The sequence below is a fragment of the Ambystoma mexicanum genome, chromosome 6p, assembly GCF_040938575.1.
Source record: "Ambystoma mexicanum isolate Mex_15411 chromosome 6p, UKY_AmexF1_1, whole genome shotgun sequence".
Taxonomy (NCBI): domain Eukaryota; kingdom Metazoa; phylum Chordata; class Amphibia; order Caudata; family Ambystomatidae; genus Ambystoma; species Ambystoma mexicanum.
This window is the reverse complement of record NC_090935.1, coordinates 588776304-588800916: the sequence shown is the minus strand read 5'-3', so window position 1 is coordinate 588800916 and position 24613 is coordinate 588776304. Positions and strand designations below refer to the sequence as shown.

General features: G+C 45.8%; 1 protein-coding gene across 1 annotated transcript in view; it reads left to right on the top strand.

The window, feature by feature from the left end:
* The window catches only part of SCAMP1 (secretory carrier membrane protein 1), a 498174-nt gene that overhangs the window by 122163 nt on the left and 351398 nt on the right, over positions 1-24613 (top strand). The window lies entirely within an intron of this gene.

Below are 24613 nucleotides of genomic sequence, written 5' to 3'. Positions count from 1 at the left end.
GGGAAGAATATCTTTCACTGTTTGCTTCCATCGATCCCAGTAGGGGGAAGAGTATTGACTTGGATTTGTTGATTTTAAATCCCGTTAAGTAGCCGTATGCATCTATTAAATTTAGTACCCTGGGGATGGATGTGTTGGGGTTTATCACATGGAGAAGTAAGTCATCGACGTATAGCGCTACCTTGTATTCCAGCCCCATTCTCATTCCCTCAATTCAGGCATCATTCCTGATTTTCTGGGCTAGGGGTTCTACAGAAAGGGCGAAGAGTATGGCCGATAGGGGAAATCCCTGTCGGGTGCCATGTTTTAACTCGAACCGCCTCGAGTACTCTCCATTGACTGACACTGCGGCTTTAGGCGCTGTGTACACTGCTTTTATACCTTTTCTAAATTTTGGTCCTATACCTATGGCGCGGAGGACTGTGGCAAGGAATTCCCATTCCACTCTATCAAATGCTTTTTCAGCATCAGTGGAAAGCAAGGCGGGTTCATCGTTCATATTTTGGGAGGCTGCGACCAAATGGAGAGTTTTTCGCAAGGTGTCCGCCCCTTGTCGCCCGATTACGAATCCGACTTGGTCGGAGTGAATAAGGCGGGGCATCTGAGTCTCTAACCTGGCAGCCAATACCCTTGTGTAGATTTTGGCATTGAGATTCAGCAAGGATATAGGGTGATACGACCCACAACATTTGGGGTTCCTACCCTCCTTGGGGATGACAGATATGAGAGCTCGGACGAAGGAATCGGGGGCAGTTCCCGTTTCTAGGACCTCATTGAATAATTCATTCAGAAATGGGGCTAGGAGGGCACTGAAGGTCTTATAAAAGCCGGCTGTGTATCCATCCTCCCCCGGGGATTTGCCCAGTGTTAGCCTTTTGATCGCTTGGTGTACTTCCGCTTCCCTTATGGGGGCCTCAAGGTGAGCAGGGTATACCTCAGCTATTTTGGGGAGATCGATGTCAGCGCGATAGTTATCTATCTCTTGCGGGTTTGGGTCTGTTTCAGAAGAGTATAGAGATTCATAAAAGTTTGCGAACAGTTCAGGGATGGATGGTTTGTCTTGTCCCTGGTCAGGAGTATTGCGTGTTATTTCCTTTACCCTTCGTTCTGCCCGTTGCATCCTGAGCCTAGCAGCCAACAGTGCGTCAGCTTTGTCCCCTTTTTCGTAGAACTTTTGATTTAATAACTGCAATTTACGTGCTATCTGCCCCTGTTCTAGGTGACGAAGTTCCTCCTGCTTCTTTCTAGCTTCTTGAATCTTATCGAGGTCTTTGGCGTCGCCTTCCCTGGCCTCCATATCCAATCGACATATTTCATTCCGAAGCCTATTTTCAATGAGGGTCCTTTCCCTTTTCTTCCTCGCCCCCTCCCGTATAAGGATCCCCCTCCAGGTTGCTTTGGCCACTTCCCACACACCCCGTTTGTAGATCTCCCCAGTGTCGTTAGTTTTGCAATATTCTATAATCTTGGTTTCCAGTTCCTCTCTAAAGACAGGTCTCTCCACAGGGTCTCATTGCACCTCCATTTCTCATCCCTGATCGGTAAGTGTTCCCACTGTATATCCGCTGTGATCATGTCATGATCAGACCATGTGATTGGGGTGATCTCAGGGTGTGATGTCGTGCAGCTCCCGTCAGCAGTAGATATCATCTATTCAAGTAAAAGTATTGTGTGGGGGAGAATAAAAAGTGTATCCTTTCGTCAGGGTGCATATCCCTCCATACATCAACCAGCGCGTATACTTGCATCATGTTAAAATAATCATTATGGTCCCCTCTCATTTCAGTATTGACAGTTGGATTACCCGCCTTACGATCCAAGCTAGGGTCGGCCCACAGATTAAAGTCCCCGCCCAGCACAATATACCCCGTAGCCTCCAACATTATTTTGGGGATGGCTCTCGAGAGGAATCTGAGCTGCCCTACATTGGGGGAGTAGATTGTGGCTATCGTTACCTCCACACTCCCAACGGTACCCGCCACCAATAAAGCTCGTCCATCCGCATCTGACCAGGATTTTGTGACTTGAAAATCAATTCCCTTTCTAATAAGGATTCCCACACCTCCTTTGCGCAATGGTCCAGAGCCCCAAAACTCCAGACCGAGACGTTTCCCTAGAATGGGCCTCTCCTCTCCCTTCATGAACTTGGTTTCCTGCAGGAATAGGATGTCCATCTTGGCTCTCCGAAATTCCCTTAATACTAGTGACCTCTTAGTAGGTGAGTTAAGCCCCTTAACATTAAGCGTTCCCACTTTCAAGGGGCCCTTGTGATGACTACAGGGGTAGCCATCTATTTGTGACATTGGACTATTCACAATCGTAAGCATTGTGGTTTATGCCCTCAACCAGTGTCAACATTTTCCCCTCTTCAGCAGTAATTGAAAAAATGTTTCGGTCTTTCCTTCTCCCATGTCTTGTGCCCCCCCCCCTCCCCTCATATGGCAGCGTCTGAGCGGGTCCAGTTAGTTACACTGCACCAGCAACGAACCACCAGCAGGGACGGTTACCTCACGGTCCCTTTGCTAAAATTAACTACCCCATGAGTCTGAGCCCCCCAATCCGTCCCCCCCACTTAAACCTCAACTTACAACCATTGAACATAGGTGTTTAGTACCTGACCCGTAGAAAGCCCTGATTTTGAGCAGTGGCATTATATAAAGTTAGTTATTGCCTGTCCGGTTCACTTGTCCCCCTCTGGGGAAATATTGCCCCTGCGGTATTTTCTCGATCCTTTAACTCATTCTCTTAGGGCCTCGAAGTTTCCATTCTCTTCCTTCACCTCATGCTGCATCTTCGTCGTTCCCTCGTTCATTTGCCTCCACAAGTTCAGATATGCATGCCTTTATTTCTCTTTCTGATTGCAGTCTGATCCTCGTGCCGTTGTGCTTGAAAGAAAGGGAGAAGGGTTAACACCACCTGTACCTAGTGTCTCGTTCCTTTAACCATTTTGTCAGGGTGCCACACATCCTTCTCAGGGCTAGTGTCATAGCAGATAAGTCTTGATACATGGTTATTTGAGCTCCGTTAAGGGTGATCACCCCTCTGCGCCTTGCTTTCTCAAGAATTTTGGCCTTGTACTGATACCTGTGGAAGCGGGCGAGGACCGATCTCGGTCCTCCCGGTGGGCCTCCTGCCCTGTGGATCCGCTCTGTCCTTGGTTCATCAATCGCATCGTCAGCCGCGAGAATCTTAATGATGTTGTGAATCGTTGTTTTTAAGCATTCCTCAGTTTCCCCTTCATGATCCGGGATTCCAAAGAAACACAGGTTATTTCGTCTTTCTCAATTTTCCAAATCATTCATTTTTAACCTGTATTCCTCTTCTCGCTGCTCAAGTTCTGTAATTGTGTCCCAGCTGCGTTTCCAGAGTGTTTATCGAGGCTTGGTTGTTTTCTACTCCCTCTAGCCTGTCCTCAATCCTATCCATACGTTGATTTTGTCGATTTTGCCACCTATATTGGCTCCCATATTTTTTATTTCCGTTAACAGGGCTGCCACGTCATCCTTCGTAGCCACTGTCTCAACGTGGGCTGTTGCTCCAGTTGCCATTTTGGGGATACGATTTCGCGAGTGGGGGGGAGCGTAAGCGTAAGTGGCGAGCTTCTCTTTTGCCTGCATATATTCAGGGACCTTCCCCACCGATTCAGAATCAAATTTGGGATATGTAGGCTGTGAAGAGTCCACTCTCAGGTTATACTGTATGTGCACAGGCCCCCCCACCCTCCCTCTCTGTTACTGTGCTCAGGTTGCTCTTTTCACACTCGGGGCACGGCCCTCTTACTTTCTCCCAGTCTTGAGTGCTCTGTGCAGCCTACGAGGTCCTCGGTGTAGGTGAGGAAGGAGTTGTGAGGTACCCCCTATATGTCAGTCCTGTTATGCACTGGGTCACTTGAAGGGGCACACGCCCCTGTGATGGGGGCCCTACGCTCAGTCCTGGTGGTCTCTCAAGTTGGTGCGTTCAGCACTGGGTGTTCTTGCTCCAGCGGGGTAGAGGTGCTCTGTGGAGGTTGTAGAGGCTCCTTAAGGCGGTTCTGGGCTATCTCAGCATTTGATCATGTGGGGGGTTCAGCAGACACAACTATGTGGACTGTGGCTGGTTCTGCCGTGGACCGGGTCAGAGCAGGTGTGGATTTCCAGAAGGTCCAAAAAAAGGGGACCTTGCCGCTTGTAGCCCCAGCACATAGCTTTTCGTAGATGTGGCCCGGCGCGGGAGTGTGCGGTGGGGGCCTCCCTGTTTTAAGTTTGAGGTACTTGGTACGCCCAAAAGACTTTGCTCCGTTCTTTTCTGGGTGTTTGCCCTCTTCTTTCCTCCCCCCTCCACTTCCTATCCCTGTCCGAGTAGGGTTTGGCTCCTTGTAGTGTTTCCGTTGCTGCACGGGCACTTTGGGGGGGGCCCCCTGGGAGGGGGGGTGATTGCAGTCCCCCAGCACACTTCCTCTTTTAGGTACCGCCGGCGCGGGCCTCCGCCTCCGTGTATGAAGAGGCTGCCTGTGGGACACGCGGTCCCCAGCAGGGATTGAGGCAGCTGGAGGCGGGGGCTCCGAGGCGCCGGGTTCTGGGCCGCCGGGAGGAGGGCAGCGGTGCTGGGTGTGCGCGCACAAAGCGCAGGCCTGTGGGTGGGAGGAGGGAAGCAGTGGCCTACCTTGTCCGCGGAGGCGGGCACGTTCAGTCTTCGCCGGCACAGTCCTCTGTGCAAAGGCGGATGCGAATCAAGAAAGGCTAGTGTGTCGGGGCCCGCAGGACCTCTGACGATGTTCCCCCAGGGAAATAGGTCTGCAGGCAGGGGCTGATGCTGGTCTCCGACTCCAGTTCCTCTCGTGGGGGTGGGGGGTCGTCAGGCGAGCCGGCATACCTCCTTGGGGTCCCGCGTGCTCCAGTATTTTTGTTTTCTTCTTTGCTGCCGGGCACTACACAGACCAGCGACGTTTTCTTCGGTTTCTACCCGAAGAAACTTCTGATTTTGTACAAGTTTTTTCCAGGCTGGGGGGGCCACACTCGTACGTCCCGTGTCCCATTGGCAGCTCCGGGGGGTCGCAAAGTGGGGGCTGAGGACCACTTTTCGGACCTCGGGCGCGGAGCTCACACGAAGAGCAGGCTCATCCGTGCGCCCCCTGGTGGCCGATAAGAACGCACCTTTTAACCAAAGAACTCCGCGGCTGGTCTCTTCCCTGTGCAGTGCAACAACTCCAAGTTTCCTCCTCGACGAGATCCTCTCTTCCCCTGGTCGAAACCACGAACTGCACCCGCTGCCAGGAACAACTGCCACCTCTGGAGCTTCCTCAACTTTAAAGCTACTGTGTTCCACCTGGCCTCCCTTTCTACGGTTTGCTAAAGGTGACACTTGAATCCTTGGCTTTCCAACTGGGTTGGCCCCCAGACCTTCTAACTTTACTTTCTGAATCAACCCAACCTCTTTTGAACATTTTTACAAAGACTTGAATGCATTTCTAAACTGTGTGATTTTGGGCACATTTCACCTTGCTCCATTTAAAGTGGACCTGGCCTATGAACTTTGGCTCTACAGTAGACTCTGCCTTCACTAACTTGTTTTGGTCTTAGAAAAGTGTTGGAAACTGTTTTATTTTCATGACCTGCCTTTTTCTCTCCCTTTAACTTAATTATTGGAGTGCCATCTAAGTTACGCGCTCGCTTCTGTTTTTACAAACAGTGGTGTTTTGACTTAGACTTGTCTAAATTCTTAAGAGAGGTGTGTATACTTTTCTGATTGTGTTTGAACTTGCTTTGATTTATAGTGCTAGTGTATTTCCTTAAGTGTGTGTTAAATAAATATACTTTTTTTAATAATATATTTTATTGATTTCTTCAACAAACATAATTAACATACAAACCAAGAGACAAGATCATAAAGATAAACAGAAACAAAGGTTGTGCATTTGAAGATTAAATCAATAAAGTATGGTCAGAGTCCGATGAGTCCCCTTTTTAGCCGGCTTCATGTGTTCCCAGTGTGCTTTCCCGCTAACTGGTAGAAGCTACCCGGAATCGCGCTCCTCCCACGTCCCCCAGATTTTGGAAGCTTTGGTGGGGCATCCCCGTGCCTTGTAGATTCTATATTCCAACATTGCACAAGTGTCCATGTCGTCTGCCTACTGATCCAGTGTCGGGGAGTCCGGAGCACCCCATTTCTTTGCGATGTTGCGTTTCATCAGTCCTGCAGCCGTTGCTAGGAGCAATCCCTTCCATTCATTTGCAGTGTTTTCATCGGGTATACCCAACAACAAAATTTTGGGATCTTGTGCGACACTTCGACCAAGTGTTCTGGACAGCTCCCCACAGCTTTCGCCCCAGAGAGTCTGGATTCGGGGGCATTCCCAAAGGATGTGTATGAATGTTCCAGTTTCTGTCCCACATCGGAGGCGGTTTGGGGCCTGCCCCCATCTGTATATCATAGTTCTAGGATAATATATTCTATGTAAGATGTTCAGCTGCACCAGGCGGAGCCTGAAGAGATTGCAATTTCCCTGGGGTGCATTAGGACTTGGATCCAGTCCTCCGGGTCTATGCGTCCCACGTCTTCCTCCCATTTGGACTTAAGGTGAGGGTGTTCCGGGGTGGCAAAGGAGGCCATGGCATTGTACAATATACAGGTGCATTTTGTGGGGATATATGCCGGGAGTATGTTGCGTTCTATGGGTGTGCTTTCGGGAATGGCAGAGTCCGACTGAATGTGTTCGTAGAGCGTGGGACAACTGAGTATAGTGATATTGTTCAGTTGTTGGGATCTGGAACTTTAGTTGCAGAGTGTCGAATGAGGCAATTTCCCCGCCCTCTAGGACGTCCCCGATCTTGGTGATACTGGCCTTCTCCCATTTGGACCATGGTTTAAATTTACCCAGCACCTTCAGGTTACTGTTGTACCACAGGGGTTGTGAAGTAGTGATCTAGTCTTTCCAACCTACAAAAGCATGTGCCCATCTCCAAACCATGGTAACATGCGCTGCCATTGTTTGTGGGGAGGGTCTTCCCAGGGGCTGATGGAGCAAGTGAAGTGGGTCTGTATCGTGCAGGGCTGCTATTTTGGCCTTTATATGTGGTAGCTCCTGGTCTCCGTGTAGTAGGTCATTGCCCACAGCTAGCTGCAAGGCCCAGTAGTATACTCTGGGCGGGGGACAATAATTATATACTTTTGACACCAAGCTCTGGTCAGTGTTTGCTTGCTCTACTGTGTTTTTAGCCCTATTGTGTATACTGCCCTACTCTTCTTGAGAGAAGTCTGACTACTCAGCCACAGCTACCAGGTAAATCTGGGTGGTACAGACTGCTACCAATTGGGTTTACTACTTACTCCTGTAGTCTTAATCTTCTTGCAGTGGTCCCCAAGGGAACTGCACAGGATTCTGCCTAACACCTATAATCATGCGAGTGAAAGTAAAAAATGCCTTCCTCAACAGTCTGATCCCAAGTCAAAGTACACCAATATAATCATCACCGAGGACAAGGACTTGGCTCACGGTGTGGTTGGTATAGTTCATAATCCAGTTGGATACCTTCAGAAGAGGAAGGGGACGACGTGAGTAATCCACTTCAGATCTAGTTGTAGCAGGGAAGAGCGCCACTTCTCGGGGCAGTCTCCAAAATCAATGGTAAAATATTATACGGCGTAGTGGTTTAATGCTCACATCCACTCACCGGCATTAGAAGCCAGACACCGAGTCGCCACCGCACAGCACACCACGTTCAGGGCAGACTGCCGACTAAATTCCGGAAATCTTGCGTCAGGATCAGCTGATCGCACAAATATTGGGTCCTTTACTTGTGACAAAGGCGGACTGGAAACTCACAGGTCAATAATGAAAGTTTCATTGTATATGTTCAAAACCGAAGGCGTTTAAGCGTAATGTTACCCCGGCGCCGTTTTGCAGCAAATAAAAACATGATCAAAAACCATGAAGTTGAAATTAAAAAGACATCAGGGTGGCCACCAGGGATCCAGAAAGACATCACAAACTGAGTGGTGTAGAGGCTGTCATTTCTCCTTCATATTATTCCAACCAGCGCAGGGCTTGTACAGGATCATAAGTGCTTTTCTCACCATCGGGCATCACAATAGTTAACACATAACTTTTATTCAAAAATGCTTTCAGATTCAGCTGCCTGGCCAAGTCTTTAGCTCCTCTAAACGATTTCCTCAGGAGTAAGACTTATTATGGGTAAATAAAAACTGGTTTACCTTTTTAAAGAAGGCATTTCCTTTCAATCTGGCAGAGCTAAGCAGACTCTTTTATCTTGAGGTTCATGAAGGTCCTCAAAATGTCTTGCCTTGGCCCCTAAGTGTTTCCCAATCCTGAAGGCGCTGTCGATGTCACTCAAGGAAATGTTGCCAAAATTGAAACTTTCCTTACATATTTGAACAACCAGGGGAATCCTATCTTGCACGCCAACCAGTCTCATATTTTTGCCCTCAGCTTCATTTCCAAATCCAAGCGCATTTCTTTCTCTTTCTGCAAAACAGCCTTCAAATTGTTGTAAGCCTGAAAGCTGCCTGCAATTTCTGTGCTTGTATATAATGAGGATTTTTCTCGGTCCGTCATTCTGCCATCAAGTTGGCCTGCTTTCAAAGTGAGATCAGCCATAGTAAGTTTAACCTCACTGACATACTGGGCCACCTGTAAAAGAACTATGTAGACATCCTGAATGTTAGGAGTTTCACCCATTTCCAGAATCTGCTTAGATTATTTTGAAGCAGGGTTCTCGGCCTCTTCCATCTTCTTCTTTGAGTTAATTATATCATACAAATATCTTCAGGGAGAGGCCCAGGAGCTGCTGGACTAGGCTGCTACGTCACCGCTCACCATTCTAGAATCAATATTCACTTCTAGGCTGATGCCTTAGATTTACTAAAGTTATATTGGTTGAATTTCTTTCTTTGCTTTTATTGTTCTCCTCGTCGCATGACTGCTCATCCACTCGACGGCTCCTGACGAACAGACAAAGCGTTGACTGATAGTTCGATGTCCAGATGCGCCCCTTACGGGCCTCTTCGGGCTTCGGCCCAGTACAGTAGGAAGGCACTGTAAATCCTGTCAGCTTTTTCGTCCGAAAACCCTAAAAGATCAGTGGATGAACTGGTGGGCCACTAGCGCTATGCAGGCAGAGGCTTCCATAGACGTGACGGAAGACTCTAGTGAGGCCAGTTATGGAGTCATGAGTGACGCCAACGGCGATCAGGATCCTTCTGGACCCCAAGTGCAGAGCCCCCGACTCTGAGAAGCAGGCCGGCGGTCCCGCAATGGAGACGATACCCAGCGGGCGTCAAGGTCAATGCGGTGACCGGAGATAAAGCCTTAGTTTCTTCACTGTTCTCTCTACCATCGTGCATGCTTTCGCCTACTGACAAAAGGTCAGTTTGGACAATGCACATAAAGTCCCTCCTTTCGCGTGCCGAATAACAGGCGTCGAAGGGCATCTCGGCGTCTCCTAAAAAAGTGCAGAAAATACAAGCGCATCTCTACTATAAGCAAGGTCACTGAAAAAACACAAAATTTCGACGGCCTTATCTCCCGAGGCCACCCAGACAGTCTTCCACTCCCTTAGACGCCCTCTCTGTGGCTAACCATTACACCAGAATAATTCAACAAGATCTTAGGGCGAATGTCCCACTTCTCAGACTTTATGGACAGACACCCAGATCAGTTAACAGTACTCAGAGATGCCTCGCAGCCAGCAGTATCAGCAGAGCCACCCCCTGCCAAGAAAACCTGCCTTGAGCCACAGCCCAGCACCTGTGCTCTAGGCACTCCGGCCTCGGCACCCCATAACAGCTCTCAATATTAAGACCTGACGTAAGACACATTATGACCAAGCAGGGTCTTGGGGGGGATATTTAAAGCCAGGATCAAGACCAGTACTATGATGATTATGACCTTTATGTAGTACAGTCTCTGGACCATCAGGACCAACCAGTTGCAGACTTGCCAGTTGACAACCAACTGCAGTATAACAAATTGTTACTGAAGGCGGCGCAACATTTCAACATTGACACTGAGGAAACACAAGCTGATAAGGACTTTGTGGAAAATATCCTGGGGGACAAAAAGGCAGCCACGCAATTCATCCATCTCTTGCAATCAATACAGAGACTGATCAACACCTAATCTTACTAGACCGGTCAATCCTAGAATAGAAAAGGTGTTCAGGCCCGCACCCACTAACCCCCTGTACATTAGGATCAGCCCAAACCAGATTCTCTGGTAGTTACTACCACCAGAAAGAGGGCGGGCACTCCCGTGGCGTCGGCAGAGGCCCCGCCAGACAAGGAGAGTAAAAAGATGTATGCATTTGGGAGAAAGGTAGCATCCTCTACAGCATACCAGACGAGAATTGCCAACAATACAACCTTGTTAGCTAGTTATGGCTGCCATAAATGGGACTAGTTTGAACATTAGTTACAGGCCATCCCAGAACCACTGAAGACCCAGCTGCGTAAAACTGTTTCAGAAGGCAAGCAATTCTCAAGCTGCATTCCGAAAAACAATCTTGATGCGGCGGACAACGCAGGACGCATCATAGCCAAAGGCACCCTCATTAGCGGCATGCCTGGTTTAGGTAGTCGGGGTTGAAGCTGCAGACCCAAGCTTCCCTCCTGAACATGCCAGTATAACCAAACATCCTATTCGGTAAGGCCATAAAGGACACCCTAAAGAGTACCAAGGATGAGTACGACACTCTTAAGACCCTTGGGCAACTGACCAACAGACCTCATTTCCAACAGGGTGCCCTAAATTCAAAAAGATTTTGGGGACAGAGCAGACAATGTTCCTCAAACTACTTGCAGAGAGGACACTCCTCATTGTGTAATCCGTCTCAAGATCAGGGTTCCTCGGCTTGCTTTCAAAGAGGGAATAAAAGAGGCAGAGGTAGAGGCCGAACCTCCCCTGGGAGATGCTCTGTCTCTCCCAAGCAATAACACGCTGCTTCTGGTCCCCTCCCATGCAACTCCAGTCGGAGGCCGAATCTCTCAATTCACCCACGCATGGGAGGGAATAACATCGGACAAATGCTGGCTGTCCACCATAGCAGGCGGATACTGCATAGAGTTGATTCAGAAACCACCTTACCACCCACCAAGACAGAAGAAACTAACAGCAGAAGAAGCAGCCATGCTGCACGAGGAAATGAAGGCGCTGCTCAAAGCCAAAAAAAGACCTTCCCATGCACGCAGTATTCGATCTGCGCCACGCAAACAAGTATGTCAAATGCATGACCACGCTTCAGGAGTTAATTCCACTCCTGAAATGGGGGGACTATGTGGCGACATCGGCCATGAAAGATGAATACTTTCATATTTCAATGCACCCTGCACACAAAGTACCTGCATTTCAAGATGGCAGGAGTACACTACCAGTTCGAGGTACTCCCATTCGGCATTGCCTCAGCACCAAGAGTGTTCACCAAGGTGCTTGCAGTACTGTCAGCACACCTGTGCAGAAAGTCCATCCCAGTATACCCTTATCTGGACGACTGGCTGATATCCAGGGAATTGCCTTAAATTTGCAGACTAAATATGCAAAAAACTCCTTTTCAATCTGGGTTTCTCCATCAACGAGAAAATGTAAAGTCTAATCCGGAGCCAAAAAAGCAATTTCAGGGGGCTATTCTAGACTCTGAGGAGCTAGCATTCCCCTCCAGTGAGAGTATGAAAATGCTGCTACAGGTACCTCAATACAAGGCCGGTCGCAAGATAACGGTCCGCAAAGCAATGCACTTGCTATGGATGAGGGCCTCTTGCATTTATTTAGTTCCTCACGCGCACCTGTGCCCAATGCCCGAATGGTTAGCGAAACAGTGGTCTCGGGCAAATGGACAGTGGGGTGATCTAGTGGTTGTTTTGCTAACCCTGGTGCAGGACCTTCGCTGGTTGTCCAAGGACAACCTGTTAAAAGGAAAACCTTTTCGCGCTCCAACAGCCCAAGCGATCCGAACTACAGATGCCTCACTTGCCGGATGGGGGGCACACTACTTCCACTACACAGCCCACAGACAGTGGACACTTGCTACTGCCCAGAAACAATTAAGTTCCTGGAGCTCTTGGCAGTCCTTAAGGCTCTTCAAGCTTTTAAGCAACATCTCCAGGGTCAGACAGTGCAGGTCCTCACAGACAGCACCACGGCCATGTTCTATCTGAACAAACGGGTAGGCACACGCTCTCTAAATCTGTCGACACTATCCCAGAAGATATGGAGCTGTACACTCATGCGAAACATGTTTTGAACATCACAACATGTTCTCTGGCAGACCTGTTAAGCAGACCCCCATTACCAGAAGAAAACGAGTGGCAACTCGACAGATATCCTAGACGGAATATTCTCACTATGGGGTCACCCCCACTAGACTTGTTCGCCACAAAGCTAAACGCTCAATGCCCAGTCTTCGCATCTAGGTTTCCCTAGCCTGAGTCCAAGGGGAATGCCCTTTGGATGAACAGGTCGGGAAAAGTGCTTACGGTAATGGTCCCCCCCCCCTCCCCAACCTCCCAACACCACTCCTGAGTAGAATAGTGCACAAGATGCACCAGGACTAGTAACCCTAATCCTGGTTGCTCCTAAGTGGGCGAGACAGCCTTGGTTTCCACATCTGCTCAAGCTGGTGATGTATTACCCGATCAAGCGCCCATGCCCGTACAACATTTTGGCAAAACACAAGGGGGCATCCCTCCACCCACGCCCACAATCAATGAACTTGGGAGCTTGGCTCCTTATAGAGTTTGGCCACTTAAGCCTTCCATAAAGGTGTATGGATCTCCTCAAGGAGGCACAAAATCCAACACCAGGCACTGTTATTTCAATAAGTGGAAGAGATTTGTGATATTGTGCACATCACAATCTCTCTCCAGCTAACATTCTACACTACATGCCTAACTTGATATACTCCGGCCTAGTATTCAATTCCTTACATCTGGCGGCCCTATTGGCTTACACCAGTTCATAGAACAAGGTGTCCTGGTGGAAAGTCCCTGTCATCAAGGCAGAGGCTATACCCACCAATTAACAACCCGCCCCCGGGGTTGGGATCTCGATGTTGTGCTCTCTAAGCTCATGGGGGCCACCCTTTGAGCTTATGCACAAGGCCAGCTTAAAGCATCTTACCTATAAAACTGCATTCCCTGTATCTATCACCTCCATAAAACGAGTCCGTGCGCTACAGGCTTTATCGGTACAAGACCATTATTTCATCATACACAAGGACAAGGTTGTCCTCCAAACACATCCTAGGTTTTCACTTAAGTTCATTTCAAATTTCCATGTAAACCAATCCATAGAACTCCCCACCTTCTTTCAGATTCCTTCAAACTCAGCAGAAAGAAGCCTCCATACACTTGATGTATGGAGGGCAGTCTTATAGTATGTGAACAAAACAAAACCCCTAAGGAAAACAGACCAACTCTTTGTTTCCATAGCGCCTGGTAGAGAAGACGATCACATATCAAAGGTCGCCATCTCCAGATGGATACTAAGATGCATACAACTCTATTCCCTATCCAAAAGGGTTCTACCTTTTACATCAAGGGCACACTCTACCAGAAGTACAGGGAAAACCTTGCCTTTAATTGCAAACGTCCATCTAGACGCCATATGCAAAGCTGCTACATGGAGTTCCACGTATACGTTCACACAACATTACTGCATTTTGCCCACATTCTAAAGCGGATCCACAGGTGGGACAAGCGGTCCTAAAACGTCTCTTTGCCGTTGTACCTTCTAACTTCCCACCTTCTCCAGATACTGCTCGCTAATCTATGCAGAGCATGTGATGTAAGCAGATCCACAGGCTCCAGAAGGGATACATTACTCACCGTAATTGTATTACTGGTGCTTGTATCTGCTTAGATTCACATGCGCCCATCCTTCCTTCCCTACTGGAGTAGAAGGTGCATAGATGTTTTATGGGCTTTTCTGTTTCTGCTTTACAACATCTGTACTCGTGCTACACTTCATGCTACCTCAGGTCAGAATCAAACAATCTGAAGGACCTCGACGTGTGAAGGACCATGGGTACAGTACACGTTCACACTGGGGATAGCATCACTAAGTGCGCCCTTTCGACGTCCGTTTTTGAGTTCGGAAAACAAATCTTGTAATACTCCGTTACTTCCACTAGATGTCGGACTATGCAGTGCATGTGACTCTAAGCAGATACAAGCACCCTAAAAAGATTACGGTGAGTAATGTATCATATAAAACTAGTGCAAGCGATCTAGCAGGGATAGGGAACCAGGCAAACAGGCCAGGAACTTGCCCTTATCCTCTGCCCTTGGCTGACTGCCTGTGGCTAGTGCTTAGGAAATGGAGAGTGGGCGAGGGAAAGGAAAAAGGCCAGATGCAAAGAAAGGACTAGACCACAAAGAAAGTGCACTGTAGGAGTAGTCCAGCTATGTTAAGTTTATGTATACCACGCACTGCTACCATTTCCATTGTCTCCATGAGTAATAATACTAAGATTTCCTTCCTATGGCAATGCTTTGCTGAGGCCACTTATCCAAATATATCCCTGGAGCAGTGAGGATGAATGATTGTTTTGATCATATATTCCTGCTGTATGTTTGTTTGGATTTTGGTGGTTGTGGTGGCCATGTGAAGACATGCTAATTAAGTTGCACATTTATCAACTCCATGTGGTTTTATTGATATACAGGTTTGTAAATCTTGTTTGCGCTTATATATAATATAAATAATAATATATTGATTTTCAATATATTATTCAAGGTTCAGACATTATTATTGGTGCTTGATTGGTATACTCGGCCATATTTTCATCTATTAGTATGAAGTTAGTCTTTTGTCCAGCATGGTTTCCTATGGATTGTATGGGATCAATCTGAAAGGATACTTTACAGCACTTCAGAGTTTTCCAAAAGGGTCACTCTCTCTGTCTGCCCTACCTCCTCCCTTCCTGCTTCTGCGTATCGCTCCTTTTTCTCCCTGGGAAACCCTAGAACACCTGCCACTCACCCCTTGTCCACTCCTTCACCGTGCACCCCTGCACTTCCCATCCCACTTGGCACCCTCCCAGGCCCACACCAACCAACTCCACACTTATTGTTCTTCCTACACAGCTAATCGCTTTCCGGATTTTACAATGGACATTGTTTTCGTGACTGGTTACATGCACAAAGCCCATTTTACAATCCAGGAGGTACACCTTATGTCCTTGCATTGAGTACCTGATGATGAATCGAATATTGTCTTTATCATTTAAGTGATCTTGGCTTGTGCGTTGGCAAGATCATTTTGGGTCTTGTTCTGTATTTCTCAAAGCTTTGTTAATTATTCTTTAGCCTGATATCTTCTTGTTCTAAAACCGAGTTTGTATCTTGGTGATGAATCTCTGTAGCCTACAGATGTTTTTGAACTTTAGAAACGCTTTTTGGGGAATACTTACAATTATGATTTTGTGATGCCCACTGCTTGTATGCAATATTGAATTCACTTCAGTAGGTGTTTGTGTAGATGGTGTTCTGTTCTGTACATATAATTCTAGATCCAGGAATGATATAGTGAAGTGAGTTTATGTACTGGAGTTTTGAGCCACCAGCCTGTTCATTGAGCCACGGTTATCGAGCTCTTGTTTTTCATTTGTCTGTGTTTTGCCTATGGTCACTATTCCAATTTGTATATCGTGCCATCCCAAATGATTTAAATATCACTTATGTACCTTGTGTATGTCTTCCCACTGTTCATGTAATTCTCTGGCACCATGAAAAGAGGCATACATAGATGTTCTAGGGATTGCATCTATTTGATATGCATGACTGCACCATATATCTGCCTGTGAAAGCATGGTCACATTTAATTGTTTTTCTTTGGTGTGAACTCCAATATGCCAGATGACATCTGAGTATGCAGATTACTTGCCCATTGAGTTTGCTAGAGTATGCCTGACGCAGGTGTACAAGTCTGTAACAGCAAGAATAACTAGAGTGCAAGTTGGCTGCAACTAAATTAGTTGCAGTTTGTTCAGTAGGTCTGTAGTATCTGATATATGGGTCTTATTTAACTGCCAATTGGCATAGAGATGCATCTATGTTTTGGAGCTAGGTTAAGTTAAGTAACGTGTCCCTCTAATGATCTGTCCCAATGGTACACTGTGGTACTTCAAAAGTCTACTGTAGAAAAAAATCTGAGAAGAAATCTACCGTGTGGGGCGAATTGCAGTGAAGAATTTCTCAAGCATCTATTAATTATCCAGAAAGAAACGATGGAGGGAAAGTGGTGATCATAGACCGTAACATGTGGTGCTGTTTTATTAATCAAGCTATTTTTGATGTTTCAAAGAAATCACAATTATAATTAGAAGCATAGGTAGTAAATTGAGTCTGGCAACTGTTTTTCACGTTTCAATAGTTTTACACGTACAAGCAATCCAACAAAGGAGCCACAGTTGCATCTGCCAGTAAGTTTGAGCAGAGGGTGTAAGACTGCTAGCGTTATAGGAAAAAGAATGCTTGTCGCATTCCCTAAAATGGTAACTTTTTATTTCTTGCCATAGATTCACAAAACTGGATTTCAATTGCCACCATTTTGTCTGAGCATTCCTCAGATGGTTTCCTTAGACGAGTCTGTATGTGTGTCTCAACCCAGTGGCAGCCAGTCTGGACCCATACATCTCGAAGTTGCATTTGAGTAATTCTCCGTGTTACTACACCGGCCAGGCATGACTTATAAGCAGAAGATTTGATTGGGGATCTTTTCTCCTTTTACATTTTGAGACGTTTCTGGGAGCATTTTCATATTTATATCAACTAACGTCCTTGTATGTGTAGATGTGTCTTTAAATGATATGAACGCTTAATGAATTGTTAGTTTACTTCTCCTACACATTTTACTAATGCCTATATATTTGTATATGTTTCATCTATGTAAGTAGGTTCCCCCACCTCTTTTCCACTAGTATTGTTCAGGGTCCACAGCCCTAGAGCCTAGACAGTAACACCTATATGCAATCCTCTACATTCATCAAGGAAACTTATTTGTAGTCCGTAATGTAATGATCATGTGACATTGTCACTTTTATTCAACAACAAACTAGCAACACTCTATATTTACATCCATTAATTCACCTTAAACATCTTTATACTGTGAGAGTTCCTAGCCAACTGTGAGTGTATCACCATCCCAGTACATATGTATGGATCCCAAAGAAACCCACAATGGGAGTGGCGCCATAAAATAAAAACTATATTTAATGTACGTGGTCCGGGAGCCATTTACTTGTCTTTATGAATCGTTCAGAATGGACCCTCGTCTTTGAAAAAACGCCCCCTAGTGGTGTATGCCACACATTGAGGTATAGGCCACTTTCCCTAGGGCGATAAAAGTCATAGATACAACTTATTCACTATGTTCGATGTCCACACACTGTTTCGGCCATATGTGATAGGGTACATCAACCCATTGTGCATCCCCGAATTATGCACAGCTTTCATCAGGACTCCGAGAGCCTTGTCTACTGAAGCTTTGAAGAATACATTGAGTCTGTAATTTAACTGACGGCAAACATGATCATCAAACCTGCAGATCAGTGACGCCACATGGTATCTACAAACGTGAAACTTGCTCACTGTGTATTTCAGCATTCGACAGAACAATAAAATTACATGCACAGAAGGAATATTCTGACCAAAACATTAGAAAACAAAATCCTGCATCAGTGTGACCTATTGCTCATGTAACACATTGTATGCGAGTAGCAACACACGCCCTCAAGTGCAAATATAGAAAAGGTCACATTTATTTGGATTTTTACTTTTGCATTCCTCAGAACATGGTTATAACAGATCTGCTTTTACGCAAATACATAGATGTATGCCACTGAAAAAGATTTCAACTCTGAGAATTACTTTTCCAAACTCATTCCTGTTAGAAATACAGGAAACGTACTGAAATAAAGGTGTGTTTCGTATTTCAATACTAAAATATCTGTCACCATATAGGGCTACAACAACCTTTTGAGAAAAAGATTGGGCACATACTAAAGCCCCTTTTGCATGCTGTCCCATTTGGTTGAATCATTTCCAATAACTACAGTATCAATGATTTTTGATTCATTATTAAGGTGAAAGTAAGACATTGAAGGTAGCAAACAACATTAAGAATAAAGTAGCTATATTTATATAAACCTCCAATTAGTACAGACAAATATACAATTCTAAAATTACTATAAGATGGCAGACATCAATAGAAATATAGCAAACCGTAATTAGTCACAGGGTTTGATTAGGAACACAGGATGATTTGTACTGACAGATGCCCTAACAGTGAAGACATCTAATGAGTGCCAAATCTACATCCAACGATTTTAAACATAAACATGGCATTGGAAGAATGGCACAATAGTAAAACAGGCATGTAGACCTTTTAATGTTACACCGTGCAAAAGCTACGCTTAGCCTAAATGGCTGTGTCAAGACCACCTTATATGAGCAGGTATTCAATAACAAAATAAGAATGTTGAGTTTGGTCATCTGTTGAGAAATAGCTGTGACGAAGTCGCATGTTTAAAGCTGCCTAATGGGATTGGGATGTGTGATGAATCCTGCGGTGTAAGGGAGGCATGGTATCACAAGTGAAGACAGACACAAGAGATTCAATGTTCAAGGGTGTTTGTTGAATAATATGGATTGCATAAATGTCTATCTGGCCCCATCTCGAAGGATGGGACACGCTCGACCATCAAATAATAAACAGTGTAGTCTTAGTGTCCATCAACAGAAAATGGCCTATACTAACAACTTATTGCCTGCTCTTACTCTATAATAACAAATGTGTACAGGGGAAATGTATATGTAAAGAAAATAGTGTTCAGAAATATCATATCGGGATGGCTGAGCAACTAGGGTCCCTGCCCCACATTTTTCAGCACGGGACAAAGTGACAAACACTGCTTTATAAAACATGGGCTTCTTCGGCACGAGTATGCAAATCGGGACACAATTTAGGCCTTACCACGATAAAGTTTCTTTCCGAAACCGTCTCTTGTAGGGTGCCTTGGATGAGTACAAAACAAAGTTCCTTTGAAAGTTCAACCATGTTCCTTTTCTTCAGGATTCACAACCATTAATTTTAGGATTCACAGTTCACAAAACTCAAGATTCATAGTTCACGTGGATCCCTCTGTCGGGCTCAGACCTCACACCGGTCACCCCCCCCTCTGTTAGGCTCAGACCTTTCATAAGCATTTCAACAAGTTTGCATTAGGGCTCCCTTCCCCAAGCTTATTACACTTCGGGTCTCCATCAGTCTGGCTCTGATCGTTTTCAGATTTCGAAGACTTTTCCCTGTGCGCGGCTTTCTTTACAGACCTCCTCAGGACCACTTTGACTCAAAGTTCAAGGTTGGTACCACAGGCTTGGCCTCACTTCCCCAATTCACCTGTTGACCCAGGGGGGGGGTGGGGTCGCTGGCATCCTTGAAACACAATGCACTCTTCTGATTTAGGATTTGGCTATCTGCACTAGGGTCTCTCTCAGTCTGTTTCAGAGCTCCTTTTTTGCAATTCCCACAAAGTTGCAGAATGCACTTTTCTCTGATTTTTCTCCCACTTTGCTAGCTCCCCTTCTGGCACTCTGGTGGTTTTGGGAGCAACAAGAGCAGAAGGGGGTGATTTGTTGAGGTGAGGGTCCTACCACCGAAACGCCTGGGCCCTCCCGTTTGCCCATGAGCAGAGCTCTGGTGTGGGCACTGATAGGTGACCCCAGCTACCCCTGGTTTGGCTCCCTGGAGTTGGTACTCCCTCTCCTCATTACATCATCCCCTGTACTCACAGGCCCAGCAGTTAGGCAGTCCTTGGTGCACCAGGCCTTCCAGTGTTACTTCAGTTCGAATTCTCCTCCTGGCCTCTGTGCTCCATCCAGCATCCCCAGCTCCCTCAAAGTGTGCTTGTGTGTTCTGCTTTTTATAGTGACTGGGATTCTTGATACATATCAGGTGGGAGTAGTTGTAGTGGGAGGCCTGACCTTGCCTGGCCTCATTATTGGGAAAAAATGGCAACTGCCCATGGGAATCCCTTGTGCATTGATTCCTATGGGTAATCTTCACAGCTCTTGTTCCCTTCTTCCTCTTCCCAGTGGTTTCTGGAAAATGCACTGGGGAGGAATTATGGGAGTCGTAGTCTTTTCTAGGGATGGTGTAAGAAATGGGTAGCTTGCTGTCAGAACAAAGGGCACAATCATCTTGTTGTAAATGACTGGTTAATGTGTAATTCCCTTTTCCTTGCTGTCGGATACCTCCCTCTTGTCTTGGTATAGGTTGGAATTGGGGAGCGGTTAACGAGATAGGACTCACAACACCCTATGTAGGTAGAGGGAATGTCGGGTAGGGGTGTGTCGGAAAGGGGAAATGCACCTCTAACCATATGATATCTCACTGCCATTCCCTGAGGAGCCCTCATCCAGGTGATCCTCCTGCACTTGTCCACCCCCAGGGTCTGGATCCAAGGGTGATGGCCGTGCTCTGGCCACCTGAGCAAGTGATCCCTGGGGTTCAGACGTTGAGACACTCTTAGGTTTCTCACACGAACCATCACAGAAAACCAACCTAAAGTCTCCTCCCATGTGCCAAGGGAAAGGCAGACGCTACCAGATCCTAACCCATGCGGTGGTATCCGGGTGTGAGGATCACATGGGAGTAGAAGGCTGTCATGGGAATGTGGCGACTCCATCAGGAGGGACACAGTATTTATCCTCGTCTGAGGATGAGGTTTCCTAAGAACTGAATATTTGATGGCATTTTGCCGCAGTCTAGCCTCCCCTGCCAGGCTTACCCAAGGTACCAAGTATGCCATCCCTTTTTGTAACCATGGAAACAACTATAAGGAACAGGGAGTTAATATAACTACTTTTAGTAGTTATAATTCTACATTGTGCTTGTATGATAAATTGCAGAGAAAACCATTACTCCCCTTAAACTCCATTAAAAGTACTTCAACAAATTACAAAAACAAAGTGGATTAAATGATTTTAAAATAACTAAGAACATTATGGACTTCAAGTCCCTAGTACTGAGACAAGGAAGAGTGATCCAGAAATGCGAAATTGTAATGAGCAGTCTAGTGTATATAATGACCCTCGCCTAAGCAGGACCTTTAAATATATAAAGGCCCTTCAGGTGCAGCCAAAAGGGGAGAAGCATCAGCAGGAGAAAGTCTGGGTTGGAGCCGTCGCTTTGCCAGTAGAGAGACACTATGCAGAGAATGTTGCGGAGGTCGTGGTTCCAGACAGATGCAGAGGACACGTAGCGGGAAGCAGTGTGGAGGCCAGTTGTCCCAAAGGGGAGAGAAGCTCTCTGTGTCCTGCATCTAGCTGCGGTGTGAGACTGTCACTGGAGCGTGTGCTTGTGGAGCAGCGGGTGCGCCACTAACACACAGTGCAAACCAAAAAAAAGGCTGACCAGAGCTGTCACACATCAGGGAGGCCCCGACCCGTGAAGAAGCGGAAGCAGCGAGTCAGGAGGATACACCAGGATATACTGGTGAGTTGGCCTAATAGAGGTAACCCTGGGCCGCTTTGAAGTAGACCGATGTGCACCTTTTGAATACTGAATCTTTAAAGTAAAGCAAATTGGGCACAACTCACCAATGCAAGCTATCAAAAAGGAGAATATTGTAACCTGCATTGCCAAAGCCAAAAGGGGCCAATAATTGAGCAAAGTGAATGTAACCTCCCAGATGGGAGAGGCCAAATAGGAGAATATTGCAACACGGTGAATCCTATTTTCCAACAAAGGGACATTGTAACCTGCACTGCCAAAGAAAGCTGAAAGAAACATCAGGGCAATTTAAGTGCAGCTGTCCCAGATACCCTGTGTAGGAAAGTTGTAAACTACATTGCCAACAGCCCAATAGGTTGTGTAGATAGAAATCGGAGATGGCAGGAAACAAGCCCCCCTTGTAGATGGGATCAAGGGGGTGAGAACTGTAACCTGCATTGTCTATGGCCAATGGATCCATGTGACAATCATTGTCATTTTGTACAGCATGTTTGTGAAAGACGTTGTCCAATTGTGTTGCAAGTTTAAAGACGTCCCCAAAAAGCTGTTGGTCCACCTTTCCCCATTGAGGTGTTAATTGTGGAATGTTTGGAACAAGCCTCACCACAGAGCACAAGTTTTAGTAGTAGTAGGAGCTTTATCCTGGCAGGCGAGTACACCAGGAAAGGGACAAATAGTGGTTAGTCCTGGCAAGCGAGTTGACCAGGAATAAAATGATGTAAAGTACTGCAACTGTGGTAGAAGTGTATGGGGGAGAGATGTGGCAATTCCACTACTGTGGTTTGATATAACTATCCTTACTAAAGTGCAACTTTCTGAATGAACCATCTGGATTAAGGTGTCACTTATTTGTATTTGTATTTGTATTTCATTTTGTATAGCGCCGGTAGCCCGTGGGCATCAGGGCGCTTGCACTTACACTACATCAACATCAGACAAACATAAGATACGGAAGTTGCAGCCTAATAGTGACCCCGAAACCATCCTTTCCCCAGGCTCTTCATCTGAAGAGGTAAGTCTTCAGGTGCTTCCTGAAAGTGAGGTGGTTTACCTCTAACCTCAGCACTTCGGGAAGGCTGTTCCATAGTTTGAAGAAGAAATGCAATGTGCTAGAAAGTGGTTGATCTTTTGAGAAAATAACTTTCTACATTGACTTTTCAACTTGATATATGAAGTCCTTTTGGTTCACCAATCAGAAGGTGCTGAACATGTTGACAATTGTCTTAAGTTTGAGACATCTGTTTGAAACTGAGACAGTCACTTTGCCAAGTTAATGATATACTGGATGAAAATAACAGTGTATTCCACTTGGAGTGGAACTTGGCTAGTGAAAAGAACTTCCCTGCAATTCAACTTTGGGTTTTGAAACCTCCTGAATTGATCCAGGGTAAGGGCATTCAACCCTGTTCACAAGGATTTTTTGTTTTCTTTAGGCTTAATTTATGTTAACATAGGTTAATTTATGTTAATATGCAAAGTTGAAACCGCCGTATATTTCCTGTATGATTTTGTTGTATGTATTGATGTGAGGGACAGATACATTTGGACATTGGGTCACCTTCCTTGAGCCTTAGTTTGATGGGTAGGGAACTCCTTGTTAGGGAAAGATAGGCGTTTATCTCACCTTTTCTAATTTATTAAAAAGGCGACTTGTGAGAAAACTCAACCTAGCTGTCCGTCTTCCATGTCTGATCCTTCACAGATGATAATGGAGTCGGGTACAACCACCTGTTCAGTGATGTGGGTCCTGGTATAGAAAGACTGAGGAACCCCATGCTCCACAGTGAATCACCAGTTTTAAAGCTGTGAATCCACTGGACCATAGGGGACCCCTCGAAGGGATTAGACCGGACACTGCACAAGGGGTGGGAGGATCCCTAAACGAGGCACACATGGGTTAGGGGCACAAACTCGCCAAAGAGGATGACCACTTAGCAGGCACTTAAGGGGAGGATGACTTTAGCACTTTAGCAGTGAGATATACTCATAAAGGTATAAGGTCACCCAGCAGCCCCTGGCAAAATTCCCAACTAACCTCTTGATAGGCATGTCACACCCTATCTTCTTTAACTGCTTTGGTAGAAAGAATGCATTTCATAAAACTGTTAACCCAAGTTTGAAAAATGCCCACGTGAGTATGTACATAGGAGGAAAACAGTGCAAGTGTGTGAAATGTGGAACCTCCCATGTAGGTCACTGCCCAAGGCAAGAGTGTATGAAAGTAGATTGGTGTTCTGGATCAAAAAGTCCCTTGTTTTTTTCTTTTTTTTTTTTTAGTTAAGTCGAACCATACATGTTTGCAATATAAATACCCTATGCATTCCTTGAATAATGAATGAACACTCACATACATCTTTGGGTTACAAGGTCAATTCCAATTCAGTCGGGGGAATCGGTTGTGCAAGTTAATTTGGGCAATTGTGTCAGTGTGATTATGTAGAGGAAAGCACATGCAAGCTAAGAGACAGGACATCTATGAGATGGGAGACATCCTATTGTGGTGTCTTGGGAAAATCACAGTTAAGTCTGTGGGGGGAACACTGACTATGCATGGCCGTGGAAGACAAGTTAAGTCAGAGGTGTGGGGTATAGAGCGGGACATTACTATCAAATTGTGTATGGGGGAAGAGTGTAAAAACCACATAGGTCTATGGGAAGACTGTGCAACTTAATGTTATTTAACCTTATAGGATTAGCAAGTCTATATAGGTCTAATCCAAAAAAGTGTGCTAATAGATGTTGCTTTACTGAGCTAATAGGTTTATTTATAGCTTTAGTGTGCTAATAGATTTTTTGCTTTATGTCATAAATGGGGAATTTAAGCTTCAAGGTCCCATGTTCATAGGCATCTTGCTAACTGTTAAAGTTACCTTCTAGAAATTGCTGACTGCCAAAAATACATGTGCATCAAGTAGGGAAGGTTGACCTTGCTCCATGCGGGAAGCAGGATTTGCTTAAGAACTTTATAGATGCACCTTGTAAGGTGATAGCTGTAAAGGATGGACCAACTAGCTTCACAGACTAAGAATTCAAGTTAAACTATGTTCTTTTAGCCATTCTAATTGTGTGATGGGTTGAGTAATTACAAATTCTAATGAAATGTGTTTACAA